This window comes from Oculina patagonica, chromosome 7, assembly GCF_052425735.1.
Source record: "Oculina patagonica isolate OP01 chromosome 7, crgOcupat, whole genome shotgun sequence".
Classification (NCBI taxonomy): domain Eukaryota; kingdom Metazoa; phylum Cnidaria; class Anthozoa; order Scleractinia; family Oculinidae; genus Oculina; species Oculina patagonica.
The window spans coordinates 21,611,442-21,629,446 of NC_135764.1; the positions used below are offsets into that span (position 1 = coordinate 21,611,442).

General features: G+C 37.2%; 1 long non-coding RNA gene across 1 annotated transcript; it reads left to right on the plus strand.

The window, feature by feature from the left end:
- The first annotated feature begins 823 nt into the window (after positions 1–823).
- LOC144661572 (uncharacterized) lies at positions 824–17,974 on the plus strand. Its single transcript, XR_013572309.1, has 2 exons — positions 824–1,482; positions 17,576–17,974. It is a non-coding gene; the product is annotated as an uncharacterized LOC144661572 (long non-coding RNA).
- The last annotated feature ends 31 nt before the right edge of the window (positions 17,975–18,005 follow it).

Sequence of the window (18,005 nt, forward strand, 5' to 3'; positions counted from 1 at the left end):
GATACCCTCACTTGAAACAATAGTTGTATTTCAATCTTAAATTAAATTGGTTAGAAGTCGCGGCTACTCCCGTGCCCTCCCCGGACGGTAAAAATTGAAAGCGTTTCGAATAATTCTGATACTAGTAAACAAGCGAACTGGTGCGGATTTTTCCGAGAAAGCGGTATATTTACGATTTACATGTGGCCGAACTTTTATTAAGACTTCAGAAAATTGATATGTAGTTCGTTTTTTACCTTCTCTTTAGGGACGGACCATTATCTTCTTGGAGAGGGGGGGGGGGGGGGAATGAAAAATTTGCCTCTGCAAACTTTTTTTTTTAGTTTATGCACCTCTGCAAACATTTTTTTTTTCGAAATTCGTACTATTTTTTGTTGTACATATCGTGTTTGCAAACAATTTATTTTGTTTTTCCAGGCCTTGCAAACAATTTTTTTCAATATTTTTCACCCCCCCCCCCCCTTTAAAAAAATAATGGTCCGTCCCTTACCACAACACGATATACCAATTTATGCCGTTATGAACTTGCTATGACAAGTTTTATTGAGATACATTACTTTATATTGAATTTTATTCGAAGCTACTAAAATGCGAAGTATAAATTAGTACTGAGATAGACCTCTATCTCTTTCAAACAATGGAAGAGTGAAGCGGCGTTTTCTAACGAGAGAAATACAGCGTAGAAGTTTTAACTGTACGCAGACAGACTGATCAAATGATATTGTGAATTTGAATATGTTTTCTATTTTTTTTTTTTTAAATATAACAGTAACCCTTGAGGAAAAAAAAATACTAATTGAAAGAAAAAAAATATATATTTAAAAAGAATAAGCAAGAAAATAGCAGCCAACGGCAGCCGAAGCTTGTTCAGAAAATTTGTAATTGGCTTGTAGCTTAAATGTCCGGGAAAAGACCGAACCCTTTGTTTCAAACTGTTTTACTAAATTGCTGATCACAGCGTTTGTTATTGTTTCAGAAGCAGATGGGGGATGGGGGCTTTTGTGCCAAAACGTCTGGAAAAAGCAATAAGCGCCCGATGAAAGACACCAAAGAACGAAGCCAGTCATTGATTTATATAATCAAGCCCAAATTTTTTGTCACCACCTTGAGTTCATGATATAACATTTTAAATTGCATTTTAAAACAAATATATGAAAGGTTTATTAACCTTTGCTAGGTCAGTGGGAAGATATCTGTTAAAGAACGTTTTCTGTTATTCAGAATTTTCAACCAGTTAGGGATAAAACCCTTTGTTTCACAAGCCAGTAGTTCTCTGGTCAGCACATGTTTAAGATCTTTGTTTACGTTAGATAATGTGTTTTTCCGAGAAAATCGCTATCCATTATGCTAATTGCATGCTGACGTAATTTTCTCGGAAAGCTAAAAACATGTACCTGTAATGATTCCTGACATTGACAAAGGAGAAACGGAGGGAAAAGACTCCTGAATTACACACAAAATATTTACTTCAGCTTGTTCCAGGTACGTATTACTAAGTGATTCTTCTTCTCCCTTAGCTATTTCAGTAGAATTATAAATATAGGCCACGAATATCAGTTACGTTGTTAAAGGATAACTTTGATACGGCTGTGAAATCATTTATAGATCAATATTGCAAAGCAAATCCCTTCTAGCTAGGACTATATCGGGCAATCGAAACCATCGACAAAAATTCCATGTGAACACGTTACGAGGCTTCGTAACAAATTCACGAGCCAGCAGAACTTAATTTGAGTAATACTAGTTCGACTTGTTAAAGTACACTTTGGTTAAAAACAGAAAGAAAAAAATCCTTTTCAATTTCCTTCTGTTGTGAAAACAAGTCGAAGAAGACTCGAGCGGCAAAATTTACAAATATTGTAACAAATCCTGGTACATGTAGTTTGCTCTGGAACATCAGAATCATAGTTTCGTAGAGACCATCGGTAACTTTGATTACTAGTAAAAACTAGTTTGCCATGGTAAACGGAGAAGTAATACGAGTTTAAGGAGGCTCACAATAGTTTTACGGTCGCTTGAGGCCTGGGTCCAAACCTCGCGAATCACGCGCGGCACTCGCGGGATTTTTCAGCCATGAAAAAGAAAAACAACATGGCGGCGCGTAAATTTTTTGTCGAAGTCTATTTTTGTCCAGTTTTCTGAGAAAATCGCGTTTTCTTGACATTTTTAGCCGCGAAGAGTCTTTATTGTTACTATTAGCTGAAGAAAAAAATGTTTGCCGATCAGCATACATGGTGCCAAGGAGAAAATTTTATGTATGCGCTGCGATCGATCGTGTAGACCCCGGAGTGGACTTCCAACCAAACCTACGAAATTCCCGAAACTAAAGCATGCAATACACGTTTACTTCTCTATCTTTCCTTAAGCGGCTTTGTCTGTGGCTTTAGTTTACTTCATTTATTGACAGCACTTCGATTTACAGGCCAACTTAATGACTGATAAATATGAAAGCGAGCAAGTGACTTTTCTAAGCAAATCGAGGGCATTGACCAGCGGACAACGTTTACGCATGCGAAAGACGGGATCTTGTAAAGGCCAGATTTTAAAACGCGCGTGGATTTTCTTGAAACGCGAAGTAATTTAACTGAAAAACAAGTCCGGTGACCCCACTTTTTTATTTCAAAATTAGATAGTGTGGCCTGAAAGAAAACTACAGGTAAAATTCAAAAAAATTCTCTGGACCGGATTTTTAGCCAGTCAAAAATTACGGTTTTGAGTAATTACATAAAATCTGCTCCAGAGAATTTTTTTTTAACTCTTTATAATTGCTCCCCTTTTTATGTAGAATTGGATAAGATTCAGAAAAATAGGGGTCACCGAGTTAATTTTTGCGTTATTACCGTTAGAAGCTCCATGATGGCTCCTATTTACACCCATATCCTGTTGCTATGGTAACAGGTGATGACGCCATATGATTATATTTCGGTTCACTGACGATCGAGCTAGTAGCTATTCCCAAGAAATTGTAAAAATAAATGTTATTTTGTTTTATTGAATCCCTTAAATGTAAAAGTGCTGGAAAACCTTAAAACTATTGTGAGCCCCCTTAAAGCCTTTTAAACCTGGGTAAAATGTTGTTAAAGTCGTGGCCGCGATTTGGAGCAGGGTTTATGGCGTTTAGATGGCCTGGAAAGAAGATGGTTAAAAAATTGCCATCACATTTTTAGCGAATTAATTAAGAAGAATGGACAACGAAGGAGGCAAAAACTCTGGCGAGGAACCCAAGAACCCAACGACTAAAGAAGATGCGACTCGTATTCAGAGGGCTGAGGCAAAACAACATGGCGGCGGGGTGGAGAAAGGAAGCCATGCTGCGCGTGCTCAGGCTGCTGCAGACAAGCGTGAAAACAAGAACACTAGCAACTGAACTAGACCTGAAGAAGAAAGAAGATTGCAAATTAGGACGAAAACATGAATACAAGTTAGCAGTAGAAATGTGGTTTAATTCGATCGGCTCTTGTCGTTGAGTATTGCCCTTGAAACTCCCATGCATGCAATGTAGATTTGTTCTTTCGGATTCGAGATATATGAAAATGTAAAAGATAATAAATAAAATGACTGAAAACGCTTACATGTTGTGCTGTTTTGTTTGTTTGCTTATTGTTTTTTCAAGCAAAACGTTGGAAATATATATTCATTCCAATGTCAAATAGTTTTTTTGTTCCAATTTATAGCTACACAGACACAGAATTAAAATCCTAACTTGCAATAATTACGCATAGTTTGTGTTTTTCTTTTTCAGTATTGAGGCAAATTAGTTAGATACAACTTATTTATTAGATACCCTAACTTGAAACAATAATTGTATTTCAATCTTAAATTAAATTGGTAAGAAGTCGCGGCTATCCCCGTGCCCTCCCCTAGTAAACAAGCGAATCCGTGCGGATTTTTCCGAGAAAGCGGTCTATTTATGACTAACATGTGGCCGAACTTTTATTTTAATAGTCTTTTATACGCCTGGTTATTTTAGTAGTCTTTTATACGCAGTCTTTTATACAAGCTCACTCCCCACCCGAAAAAGTCAGAATACATGCTTATCCACAAAGGATCTATCACTGGCCTCCTTCCTCCGATACTGCTAGGAGGGAACTGCCTTAAGTGTCATTGTCAGTAAGAACCGGGCAAGCTCCACGGATCGAGGTTGCCCGATCCCCTTCAAACTTTCAGCGTTTTTTCTCTATCGGATAAGATTACGATCGGTGCTATTCTTAGTAAAATAAAATAAATTCCTTCGGATTTTGACCACCCCCTTGTTTTTGGAGCAAATTAAGCAAGATACGGTGGCAAATTTATGTCAACTTCCACGGCTAATTTTACTAACGTCAGATAACCCTTGATCATTTTTACGACTGTTACGTATTGTCCGGCATATAAACAACTCATGTCTGTAATATAAACGATTTTGGATAAAAAGCTTTACTTTGGCTCGACTCCAAATATTAGCATTTTTTGGTTATCAGATGCAAGGCAATTTTTTGCAATTTTTAAAGCCAATTTTCTCCAAAGTGCGGCAGTCTCTTTTAAAACCAAACATATCTTTTATGAGTCCGTCCATAAGTCTAAATAAATCCGCAAACTCTCATTTGGCAAGTCAAAATCCCGTCGTGTGAACTTCCTCACAAATTGACCTAATTAGCATAATTTGGTCTAATTTGCATAATTGTTGATTTCCCAGAAAATTGTCACGCTTTTTGTTTCATGTTGAAGGTGTTTATTAACTTCTTTTTTAGTATTAATAAGCACGATAGACTACTTTCTGAGAATAGTAGGTATATTTAAAAGAATTTTTCCACTTACAAAGCAAAAATTCTTTCCTACAGACTTCCTAGAAATTTGACCAAACTTGATTTGTCATCGAAATTCATGTCTCCCCGAAAAATTGTCACGCTTGACTTATTTCATGTTGAAGGCGTCTATGTTCTCTTCAAGTGTTTATGACAATTCTTTTCCAGTTTAGTGGGCATGCTTACATTGAGCTTTTTCGATTGTTTGTTCGTTTACTTTTTTTAACATGGAATGTATAATTATTTCTGCCGCTCCTGTAGCGACTAGTATGCTGTGGTGTTTTCTGTAACCAATAATGTAATAATCCCGAATTATATTTTTCATACTAAAAGTGAAGAGCTAAAGCTAATTGGGAACAACACGTTAAAATATATTGTAGTTTAGAGGGCAGACAATCGCAGATTGTACTGGTGACTAATCTTTAAATAAGGAGCGTCCGTCCGTCCGTCCATCCATCCATCCATCTATCATGATTAACTAGCTATCTATCTGACTGACGTCTTATAAGCCTGGGTGTCAGCTTAGGGCTCATTAGCAAGGTTGATCTGATCCTGAATCGAGCTGGGCACATTGTTATTACAAATGACACATAAATGCACATGATAATTTATCCTAGACATAAAAAACGTTGACTGCAAACTGGGTACACAGAAAAAGTAATACAATGCTCGTATCAAACCCATCGAGGACCGCGGGAAAGCATAAAGATGCCACGCCACGTAAGCAAACGATACTCGGAAAAATAGATCAAATTCACCACTGTTCCCATTGGCTCTGGTAAGTATAAATTAATATGTGCTCCGAATATAAGGAACTGGGTAGGCGTAAACATACATGCATAGTTGGAACCTATATAATTTGTTGCTGGCTACTTCTATATTTATTCGAATATCCACGTTGGGAGGGAGCCAATTGTTAGGGAAACTTATCTTGTTGATGGAAGGGTTAGTGTGACAGGGAGGTAGGGGGGATAATGTACTCTGCTGTGGGTTCAGAGGTCAAAATTTTATTATATATATTGAAGAGAGTCTCAATGGCAAATGAATAAGATTCTCTACTGAGCCGATTAAGGCTCTTTCTAATATGATGTCCCTGCATTCTATCCTATGATTGAATTTAAAACATGTTCTACTAATAGGAGGTCTGGAACAAAAAAGTTACGTGGGTAGCCAGCGTGAGGTCTGGAAGGAAAAGCGTTTCGGAAACCGCTCGGATTTTTTCTCCCCTTGCCTCCTTTTTACCATTTTGGAGGCTAAATTATACTACATGGGGGCTCCCTGCAAATGCAAATCACATTAAAACGTGGTACGATAATGGTAAAGATGTTGATGAAATGCGAAGAAGAAGAAGATGGTGATGATGATGATGATGATGATGATGATGATGATGATGATGATGATGATGATGATGATAACGAGGAGGAGGAGGAGGAGGAGGAGGGAAGAAGAAGAAGAAGAAGAAGAAGAAGAAGAAGAAGAAGAAGAAGAAGAAGAAGAAGAAGAAGAAGAAGAAGAAGAAGAAAATGGCGATTGTCACGACTACGATGTTGATGACTTCGTCGGTGACCATTGTTGCGATCGCTGTTTTAGTTGTTATTATTGTTTTAATACCTGTGTGTTCGACCAGAATGGCGGATAACGTCCAGACATTTTTGACTAAAAAATTTGATGAGCGTGAAAGAACTAGAAACAAGGCCGATCCTTTGCAGGTAACGACGGAGACGAAGATGCTTAGAAACGAGGATGGTCAGCTCACCTTTAAGCCTGGAGAGAGCAGGACTGCACAACAGAGCAGCAGCATGATCTTACGCCAAGAAGATGTGCAGCACTATAGGGGTATTAACCCTGAGGAAATCACTAAGGAAGACATTCACCGTGGTGTCGGAGATGGCCTTGGACACTATCAAGTTTGTTGATGGATGACATGGGCAAGCAAAGCCATCAATTTTTGTTTCTTGTTAATTTGCGACCTTGTTTAAACCAACAAAATTGGCAATCTCAAACTAGTTGTCCTGAAAGAAATCTGCAAGCAGCTACATCTGATGACAAGCGGACCGTTATCAAGAAAAGACTTTCATCGAGGCCATTGAAGCAGTTTCCGAAATTTGTATGTGCTTTCAAAAGTAACTTAACTAAAAGCTTATAGCTAATAACTAATAATTTTGTCACAAAGGATGTCGAAAGGAGATGTGGGATGGGTGGGGGTGGGGTTGATGGAGGACACTCTGCCAAGTAACCTACGACATAAGCTAAATTGTCCCAAATGCACCTATGTCGCTTTTTGTAACCCATCGTCTCCATTAAGGCTCGTAAGCTAGGTACACAGAGTCTCTGAGATGACCGGCATTTTAAATACATGTAAAATCGCGAGGATACCCATTGGCTAGTTTAGCCCGTCTTCGACATTACGTGCCAACAAACCGCCAGCTACGTAGAATCGTCAGTGTTCTCTTTTGTTGCTTAGATATCAAAATTGGATTTGCGAAGTTTTATTATTCATGCCATTTGTCTAGATGTAGTTACCAAAGACATCTACTGCCATTTAGGTTAGAAACGCAAGGGTGAAGAGGAATAGTTGAGATTTCATTAACCAGCTCTAGCATCTCCATTATTACAGCTCTATTAAAATTATGTTATACCTTGCTGGTGCCCTATTCTATTATTCCACAGTAAAAATTCGTCATTCGTATTCTGTTATTCCCTATCGATGTTCGTACCAAATTAATCATTCGGACTCAACTCTGAACTTATCTTACTAGTTAGGTGAAAATCTTAGTATTTAGACTACATGCTGTAAGAAATGTCACTGTATAGACGTGATCAAGGATAAAAAATGTTTCATTTTTCGTCCCCGACAGAACAAAAGTAAATACGAAATAGCTGGGAGATTTCAACAACAAAATAGCGTATTAATCAGCTTTGTTGACACAATCTCTATATATACTGTCACGTTGTCAAACAAAAAAATTGAAACAATATTGAAACGTATTTTAAATTCTGGTTTAAGTGTAGTAACAAGCTTCTTGCGTGCAACGCGTAACTAAACTGGCCACCTTTTTGGCATGATGTTTGGTTATGAAGATTAACTAGTTCTGTCAATCTTGTTGCTTTATTGTAGATTAAATACAACACACGATGTTAGTTATAAGTGCCATTTCAGTTCAGTCTTATACTCAATATAGCATATGATCAGACACCGAACAGTCCGAACGTGGGGACTTTTTTTACGCCTGAAAAACCAATCAGTTTCCTAATAAACAAAATACGATGATGTGTATTATCGTTTGCATCTGAACAGCTCATAAGTAAAGTTTTCCCAAAAAAAAAGGCATAGTGCAAGTCTGGTCAAATTTTTAGGAAGCCTGTAGGATAGACTTTTACTTTGTAAGTGGGAAAATTCTTTTAAGTATACCTACTATTCTCAGAAAGTAGTCTATCGTGCTTATTAATACTAAAAATGTGAAAAAAAAATTCAATCATAGGATAGAATGCAGGGACATCATATTAGAAAGAGCCTTAATCGGCTCAGTAGAGAATCTTATTCATTTGCCATTGAGACTCTCTTCAATATATATAATAAAATTTTGACCTCTGAACCCACAGCAGAGTACATTATCCCCCCTACCTCCCTGTCACACTAACCCTTCCATCAACAAGATAAGTTTCCCTAACAATTGGCTCCCTCCCAACGTGGATATTCGAATAAATATAGAAGTAGCCAGCAACAAATTATATAGGTTCCAACTATGCATGTATGTTTACGCCTACCCAGTTCCTTATATTCGGAGCACATATTAATTTATACTTACCAGAGCCAATGGGAACAGTGGTGAATTTGATCTATTTTTCCGAGTATCGTTTGCTTACGTGGCGTGGCATCTTTATGCTTTCCCGCGGTCCTCGATGGGTTTGATACGAGCATTGTATTACTTTTTCTGTGTACCCAGTTTGCAGTCAACGTTTTTTATGTCTAGGATAAATTATCATGTGCATTTATGTGTCATTTGTAATAACAATGTGCCCAGCTCGATTCAGGATCAGATCAACCTTGCTAATGAGCCCTAAGCTGACACCCAGGCTTATAAGACGTCAGTCAGATAGATAGCTAGTTAATCATGATAGATGGATGGATGGATGGACGGACGGACGGACGCTCCTTATTTAAAGATTAGTCACCAGTACAATCTGCGATTGTCTGCCCTCTAAACTACAATATATTTTAACGTGTTGTTCCCAATTAGCTTTAGCTCTTCACTTTTAGTATGAAAAATATAATTCGGGATTATTACATTATTGGTTACAGAAAACACCACAGCATACTAGTCGCTACAGGAGCGGCAGAAATAATTATACATTCCATGTTAAAAAAAGTAAACGAACAAACAATCGAAAAAGCTCAATTTAAGCATGCCCACTAAACTGGAAAAGAATTGTCATAAACACTTGAAGAGAACATAGACGCCTTCAACATGAAATAAGTCAAGCGTGACAATTTTTCGGGGAGACATGAATTTCGATGACAAATCAAGTTTGGTCAAATTTCTAGGAAGTCTGTAGGAAAGAATTTTTGCTTTGTAAGTGGGAAAATTCTTTTAAATATACCTACTATTCTCAGAAAGTAGTCTATCGTGCTTATTAATACTAAAAAAGAAGTTAATAAACACCTTCAACATGAAACAAAAAGCGTGACAATTTTCTGGGAAATCAACAATTATGCAAATTAGACCAAATTATGCTAATTAGGTCAATTTGTGAGGAAGTTCACACGACGGGATTTTGACTTGCCAAATGAGAGTTTGCGGATTTATTTAGACTTATGGACGGACTCATAAAAGATATGTTTGGTTTTAAAAGAGACTGCCGCACTTTGGAGAAAATTGGCTTTAAAAATTGCAAAAAATTGCCTTGCATCTGATAACCAAAAAATGCTAATATTTGGAGTCGAGCCAAAGTAAAGCTTTTTATCCAAAATCGTTTATATTACAGACATGAGTTGTTTATATGCCGGACAATACGTAACAGTCGTAAAAATGATCAAGGGTTATCTGACGTTAGTAAAATTAGCCGTGGAAGTTGACATAAATTTGCCACCGTATCTTGCTTAATTTGCTCCAAAAACAAGGGGGTGGTCAAAATCCGAAGGAATTTATTTTATTTTACTAAGAATAGCACCGATCGTAATCTTATCCGATAGAGAAAAAACGCTGAAAGTTTGAAGGGGATCGGGCAACCTCGATCCGTGGAGCTTGCCCGGTTCTTACTGACAATGACACTTAATTGGGTTAAACATAGCCGACTCCTGGGCGTTGACATAGATGACAAACTAAGTCGGTCTCCACATGTCAATTAATAGCCTAAAGAAAAACTTTGAAAATAAACTAAGCCTTATTAAGAAGTGTAGGTTTTTACCGAAGCAAGTTCTTTTAAAGTTATACTACAAAGTCATAATCCCGTCCGTCACGTACGGTATAACCGTCTGGGGAGGCATGAGTCGTCAAGACGACTTTGACGCACTTGATCATTTTTAACCTACCTAAAGACATGCCATCTACTGAAGTCCTTGACCGCGCTAAATGGGATACTTAAAGAAACACGTACAAACTTTCGATTCTGAAACTTATCTATAAGATCTACCATAATGACTCCCCCTCTTGCATGGCTCGACTTGTAACCAAGTTTCAACACTCGAACAATTTTAGAAAAAAAACATTTACTAATTCCCCCATCATTTAATACCAATTCAATGAAACTTTCAACATCTTACAGAGGGACAGTGCTCTGGAACCTTTTACCAGGAGAGTGTCACGAGGCTATGTCCCTCAGGAGTTTTGTGACAATGATCAACAAGTCGAACATAATTAAAAACACCAATTTTAACAATCTTTATTGTAAGAGAGCTTAGCGCTTTTTATATTTTTATCATTGTAACAATCTTAGCAATTTTTAGCAATTAGTTTAGCGTTTTTGAGTCTAATGCTTGCGTGCGCTTTGCGCATGCGCATTAGACTCTTTGTTATATGAAAAAAGCTGTTAGCAATCCCAAGGGAATGGTTCGGGATCGATAATCGTTCGCTGTAATGTAGAAAACAATGATCAGCTGCAAGAACGGACTCCGTACGAACACGCACGATTAGTTCCAATTAAAAACAGCCAATCAGCGACACGTGTTCCCACGCATAATTAAAAGTTCTTTCTCAAGTCACGATTATTCAACACTTGAACAGGACGAAATAATTTTCCAGTTAAGACATTTGTAAGCTTTTTGTGAAAATAAATCTTCGTTTTCATTTCAGTTAAGCACTTGTGTTTTCGTCTTGCTTAAAAAGCAAGACGTCTTTGAGAAAAAATATTTCGACGGCGACTCGCGTTTATTTACACAATGCGACCAAATATTTATTTTGTTTTAAAAAATAGAAAACTTTACCTCGGTTTTTGTTTCGTTTCCTCAGAAACGATACGGTATTATTTTGGCTTCGATGTGAACTATTTACACAGTGAGGGCTACTATCCAATCAGAAGAACGGTCGTAACCACAAAGTAAATACGTTTGACTGAAGGCAATTAATTTCGTAAAAACATGTTCTTCAAATATCGGAAAGATATTCTCAGCATGATAAAAAAAATATTGAGAATCGTTGCAAACAGAAATATCTGACGACTGCAATGGTTTTAAGTTTGATTAAAGCGATGTATTGTAAGAAAACTAGAGAAAGCTCTCGTAGCGTTTAATTGTTAAGTAAACATTCTAGCGATTTTCTGAAACGGAAGTAAATTTTCACCAATCAGTGTTTGCAAGCGCAAACAAAAAAGGGATGACTTGTCGTGTTTGCTCGCACGGGGGGCTGCTATCCAATCACAAGAACGTTAACGGTCGTAACCACAAAGTAAATACGTATGACCGATGGCAATTAATTTCGTAAAAACAGTCATGTTCTTCAAATATCGGAAATATATTCCTCAGCATGACCAAAAAAATTTAGATTCGTTGCAAACAGAAATATCTAACGACTGCAATGGTTTTAAGTTTGACTAAAGCGATGTATTGTAAGAAAACTAGAGAAAGCTCTCGTAGCGTTTAATATTATTCTGAAACGGAAGTAAATTTCCACCAATCAGTGTTTACAAGCGCAAAGAAAAACGGGATGACTTGGCGTATCTCGTGTTTGCTCGCACGGTAGAGCAAGTGCGCTACAAAGAGAAGTGCATATTTGCAGGTGACTTACAAAGTTAATTTCACTTCATGTAACAGAGGAATGTATAAATGTGGGAGATTGCCCTATTCTATTTGTACAGGAAAATTTCACGGCATCTTCGACGTCACAAACAGCGCGAATACACGCAAAATTGCGTGGGTTCTCGCGTGGATGTACCCGGAATTGCGTGATCAGTGTCACGTCGGCGTCGCAAAAACATTCGAGTCTGCACGGAAAGTTGATAAATAAGTTCTGCTCAAAGTTTAAATTTTGTATGGACAGTATCGTATAGCAAGGTGTGCAACTGCCGTGTCGAACTAAATTCGTCTCCTTAGTTGTTGTAACGCTCAACATTAACTACCGTTGCAACTGCTGGGGCAGATTTCTGAAATTAAATTAATGATATAAACATTATTTGGATTATTCAAAGCCATCGCGGTCTGATCGAAACTCCACAGTATCGCCAAAAATGCAAATCGTTATTATCAGTGTTACCAATGCAAGGCTGTTACACTGACAACAGATGCAACTTGGCTGTGTCTTATTCTGTGGAGATAATTTTATATTTGCCGGGAGAGCGTGCAGCGCGGATCGAGCAAAATACAATCCTGGTACGACTATATATAACATATAACTTTCTTTAAACTTGAATTTTGCTTAATTAAAAATCCTTGTTAAAAATCTGTGTATGGTAGCTTTTTACATTAATTTGCTTTGGTTGTTTACGTGTCTTTGTAAAGTGACAACAGGCATTTCATTTTAAAGAAACGGCTTCGAAACAGTGTGCTTATCTCTGTTCTTGTCGACCAGGGTTTTGGTTTGTATGAATTTGGCATTTATTTGATTTGAGCATGTGATCAACACAGAGAAGTATATACCTCAAGCTTTTTGTCAAAAGGTAATAATTTCATCTTCGATTAAAGCGTTGTTTTGCATTTTATCAGAGATCAGTAGTCACAAAACACTTTATTTATGGAACTGATTTATTTTAGGATTGTTTGTTTCAAAAAATAAACCATTTAAATTAATTGCATTACTCTGATCTTGCATTTTACTCTTGTGGTTTCATGTTTCCCCACATTGATAGGAATATATTTAAATATTTTCTGTAAGTTATTTTTCCATTCATGTAACATCCAAAGTTATGCTATCGGGTGCCATTTTTAAGCAAAAAAGTGTTCTGCAGAAATAAAAAAAATCATTTTAATTTCCACTGGATGAGTAAAAACGATAAAGGCAAGCTCCCTTCACTTAACTTAATTTGGAGAGAAAGACATATGCTATTCCTATAAAGAGAAATATTTATGTGTTACTTGAACTCTTGAAAGCCAAACTGCAGCAGGACGTAGTTTATGTCTCCTTTACATAAAATCGACAGTAGGTGTAAAATGAGAATTTAAGTTACTACTGAATATGAAGTTCTTCTTTTCATTCTGCACTCGTGCATAAATTCGGCAAATTTAACATACACTAGGACCTTCTCCAAATTAAAGTAAACCCCAAACCCACCTCTCCTTAGGTGTTACACTATTCTTACCCTTCCGCAATCAGGAAACGAAACACTATTTCTTTTTGAAATAGCTGCTTGTTGTATTTAAATCATTCGAATTTTGACCAATTTTTTCTTTACAGTGCAAACAAAAACCTTCAAAAATAAAAGATGTACATGGATAAATGTACATGTAGGCAATTATTATCGAGCTACCATACACAGGAGCGAAGACTGTTTATCATGATGTACAAATTTCGCGAATCATCACTTCCATATCAATGTAACCATTTTATGATTTTTCTAGCTGTAAGAAGAACTTAAGATCTCTGAGAGTCGTAAAAGCATGAAATTCAATTTCAGTGTATGGCAAAGGCCGGGACAGTGTAATACTGCAAAGCGGCCAAACAAACATGCTTTTTGTAAATCGTCACGCAATCTTGTCCAAATGTTTAATCGTTTCTGCTTTTACGGACAATACGGAAGAAGTAACATCAACTCCTGTTCATACTTTAAATTTTGTGAAGCATATAACATTTATGACTGTTTCTTTTTCATCCATAATCATCCACGATGCCATTAGCTTGCTATAAGCATTTTAAATTAAACTCCCGAACACAAACCTCTAACCAATTTTAACCGGCTTACGAAAACCGCGCAATCTGTATCACTATGCCATACGGCATTAGACTCATGTCACCCTTGGTGACCTATTTTTTTACCTTAATATAGTTTTAATGTTTTTTATCTACTAGATTTAATGTTTTATTTACACACGACCCCACAAGCTATGTAGCTTTTTATCCCATCGTGTATAAATAAAGGTTTTGTTGTTGTTGTTGTTGTTCAGAAAAGTGACGATGTGGCTCGTATTCAGAGGGCTGAGGCAAAACAACATGGCGGCGGGTTCATTTGATCATTTACCTGCTCTCTACCCATTCTCGTCCCCATAGCCCTTTCGTTTCTCTTAGCCGGCTTGGCACGAGAAAACGGAGGGCTCTGGGGACATAGGATTTTTTAATTAATTCGAATTTTTTTGATTGGCTCTTTGGAACAAAGAATTACTAAACGGAAGTCGAAAACGTAACGACTCTCTCATACATTCTTTTGAAACGTCATGACTGCATACATGAAGAGCGGAAGTCCTAGAATCTAGGACTGGAAATCCTGTGTCCCCAGAGCCCTTCGTTTTCTCGTGCCAAGGCCCAGCCGGCTAAGAGTAACGAAAGGGCTATGGGGACGAGAATGCTCTCTACCACAACACGATATACCAATATACCGTTATGAACTTGCTATAACAAGTTTTATTTAGATACATTAGTCTATATTGATTTTTATTCGAAACTAATAAAATGCGTAGTACAAATTAATACTTAGATAGACCCCTATTTCTTTCAAACAATGCAAGAGTAAGGCGGAGTATTCTAACGAGAGAAATAAATCGTAAAGTTAGTACCTGTACGCAGAAAGATTGAAGATAAGATGTTGTGAATTTGAATATGTTCTGTCTACGTTCTTTATCTACATAAAGAGTAACCTAGGAGACCCTTGAGGAAAAACTCACTAATTAAAAGAAAAACAAACATTTAAAAATTAGATAGCAGCCAACGACAGCAGAAGCTCTCCTAGAAAATTCGTCAGTAATTAGCTTGTAGCTTAAATTTCCGGGAAAAGACCGAACCCTTTGTTTTAAACTGTTATACAAAATTGCTGATCACAGCTTTTGTTATTATTTTAGACGAGATGGGGGATGGGTTCATTTGATCATTTACCTGCTCTCCACCCTTTTGTAAATCGTCATGCAATCTTGTCCAAATGTTTAATCGTTTCTGCTTTTACGGACAATACGGAAGAAGTAACATCAACTCCTGTTCATACTTTAAATTTTGTGAAGCATATAACATTTATGACTGTTTCTTTTTCATCCATAATCATCCACGATGCCATTAGCTTGCTATAAGCATTTTAAATTAAACTCCCGAACACAAACCTCTAACCAATTTTAACCGGCTTACGAAAACCGCGCAATCTGTATCACTATGCCATACGGCATTAGACTCATGTCACCCTTGGTGACCTATTTTTTTACCTTGATATAGTTTTAATGTTTTTTATCTACTAGATTTAATGTTTTATTTACACACGACCCCACAAGCTATGTAGCTTTTTATCCCATCGTGTATAAATAAAGGTTTTGTTGTTGTTGTTGTTGTTCAGAAAAGTGACGATGTGGCTCGTATTCAGAGGGCTGAGGCAAAACAAAATGGCGGCGGGCTCATTTGATCATTTACCTGCTCTCTACCCATTCTCGTCCCCATGCCCTTCGTTCTCAGCGCGGCGAGAACGGAGGGCTCGGGGAGGAATATCGAGGCGGAACAGCGGAAGTGAACGTAACGACCCTCTACATTCTGAACGTCTGACTGCAACTGAAGAGCGGAAGTCCAGACAGGACGGACGGCCCCAGAGCCCCGCGCCAGGCCCAGCCGGAAGGACGAAAGGGTATGGGGACGAGAATGCTCTTACCACAACACGATATACCAATATACCGTTATGAACTTGCTATAACAAGTTTTATTTAGATACATTAGTCTTTATTGATTTTTATTCGAAACTAATAAAATGCGTAGTACAAATTAATACTTAGATAGACCCCTATTTCTTTCAAACAATGCAAGAGTAAGGCGGAGTATTCTAACGAGAGAAATAAATCGTAAAGTTAGTACTTGTACGCAGAAAGATTGAAGATAAGATGTTGTGAATTTGAATATGTTCTGTCTACGTTCTTTATCTACATAAAGAGTAACCTAGGAGACCCTTGAGGAAAAACTCACTAATTAAAAGAAAAACAAACATTTAAAAATTAGATAGCAGCCAACGACAGCAGAAGCTCTCCTAGAAAATTCGTCAGTAATTAGCTTGTAGCTTAAATTTCCGGGAAAAGACCGAACCCTTTGTTTTAAACTGTTATACAAAATTGCTGATCACAGCTTTTGTTATTATTTTAGACGAGATGGGGGATGGGGGCTTTTGTGCCAAACGCCGCAAAAAAAAAAAAAAAAAAAAAAAAAAAAAAAAATAAGCGCCCCGAGAAAAGACGCCAAATTACAAAGTCAGTCAGTGACTCACAGAATCAAGCCTAATTTTTATGTCACCATTTGTACTTCATGATTATATGATTTTAAACAGTATTTTAAAACAAATGTGTACTAAAGGTTTCACCTTTGCTGGGTTAGTGGGGAGATCTGTTAAAGAACATTTTCTGTTATTCAGATTTTTCAACTAGTTAGAGATAGAATTCTTTGTTTCATAAGCCAATATAGTTCTCTGCGGGTTAGCACATGAATAAAAAATATATTGTCGAAGGCCTTTGTTGTGTGTGTTTCCGAGAAAATCACTATCCATTATGACAATTGCATGCTGACGTAGTTTTCTCGGGAAGTTAAAAGCACGTAACTGTAATGAATTCCCAACATTCACAAAATAGAAACGTAGGAAAACGATTCCTGAATTACACAAAGAACATTTATTTCAGCTTGTTCCAGGTACGTTTTACTAAGTGATTCTTCCCCGTTAACTATTTCAGTAAAATTACGAATATAAGAGAGGAATATCAGTACAGTTGTTAAATCTGATAACTTTTGATAAGATGTAAAATCATTTGTAGATCCCGCATATTGCAAAGCAAATCGGAAATCATCTGAACACGTTTCAAGGCTTCGTACCATATTCACGAGTCAGCAGAACTTAATTTGAGTAATACTTGTTTGTTAACTTGTTAAATTAAAGTATGGTTAAAAACGGAGAAAAAAAATTATTTTCAATTTTCCTTCTGTAGTGAAAACAAGTCGAAGAAGACACGGGCGGTAAAATTTAAAAATTTTGTAATAAAACTTTGTAGCCAGCACTGGAATGTCAGAGTCATAGTTTTGTAGAGACGTTTTCGAAAGCATAAAATCGGTAACTTCGATTAAAACTAGTTTGCCTTGGAAAACGGAGAAGGAAGCTTTGAAACCTTGGGTACAACTAAACGTTGTTTAGTTATAACCGCATTTGGCCGCAGAGTTTACGGCGTTGACATTGTAAAAAGTTTTTATCACTTCTTTTTTTAGTGAATAAACAAATAAAAGAGCCAAAGAATGGACAACGAAGGAGGCAAAAAATCTGGTGAAGAACCCAAGAACCCAATGACTAAAGAAGATGCGGCTCGTATTCAGAGGGCTGAGGCAAAAAAACATGGCGGCGGGGTGGAGAAAGGAGGCTTTGCTGCGCGTGCTCAGGCTGCTGCCGACAAGCGTGAAAACAAGAACAACTAAACTTTACCTGAAGAAGTAGTAATGCAAATTAACACGAAATCATAAATACTAGATAGCAGTAGAAATGTGGTTTAATTCGATCGGCTCTCGTCGTTGAATATTGCCCTTGAACCTCGTGCAATGTAGATTTGTTCTTTCGGATACGAGAGATTTCTTGAAAATGTTAATGATGATAAATACAACTGAAAACGCAAACTATTGTGTTGTTTTCTTGTGTTTCTTTTTC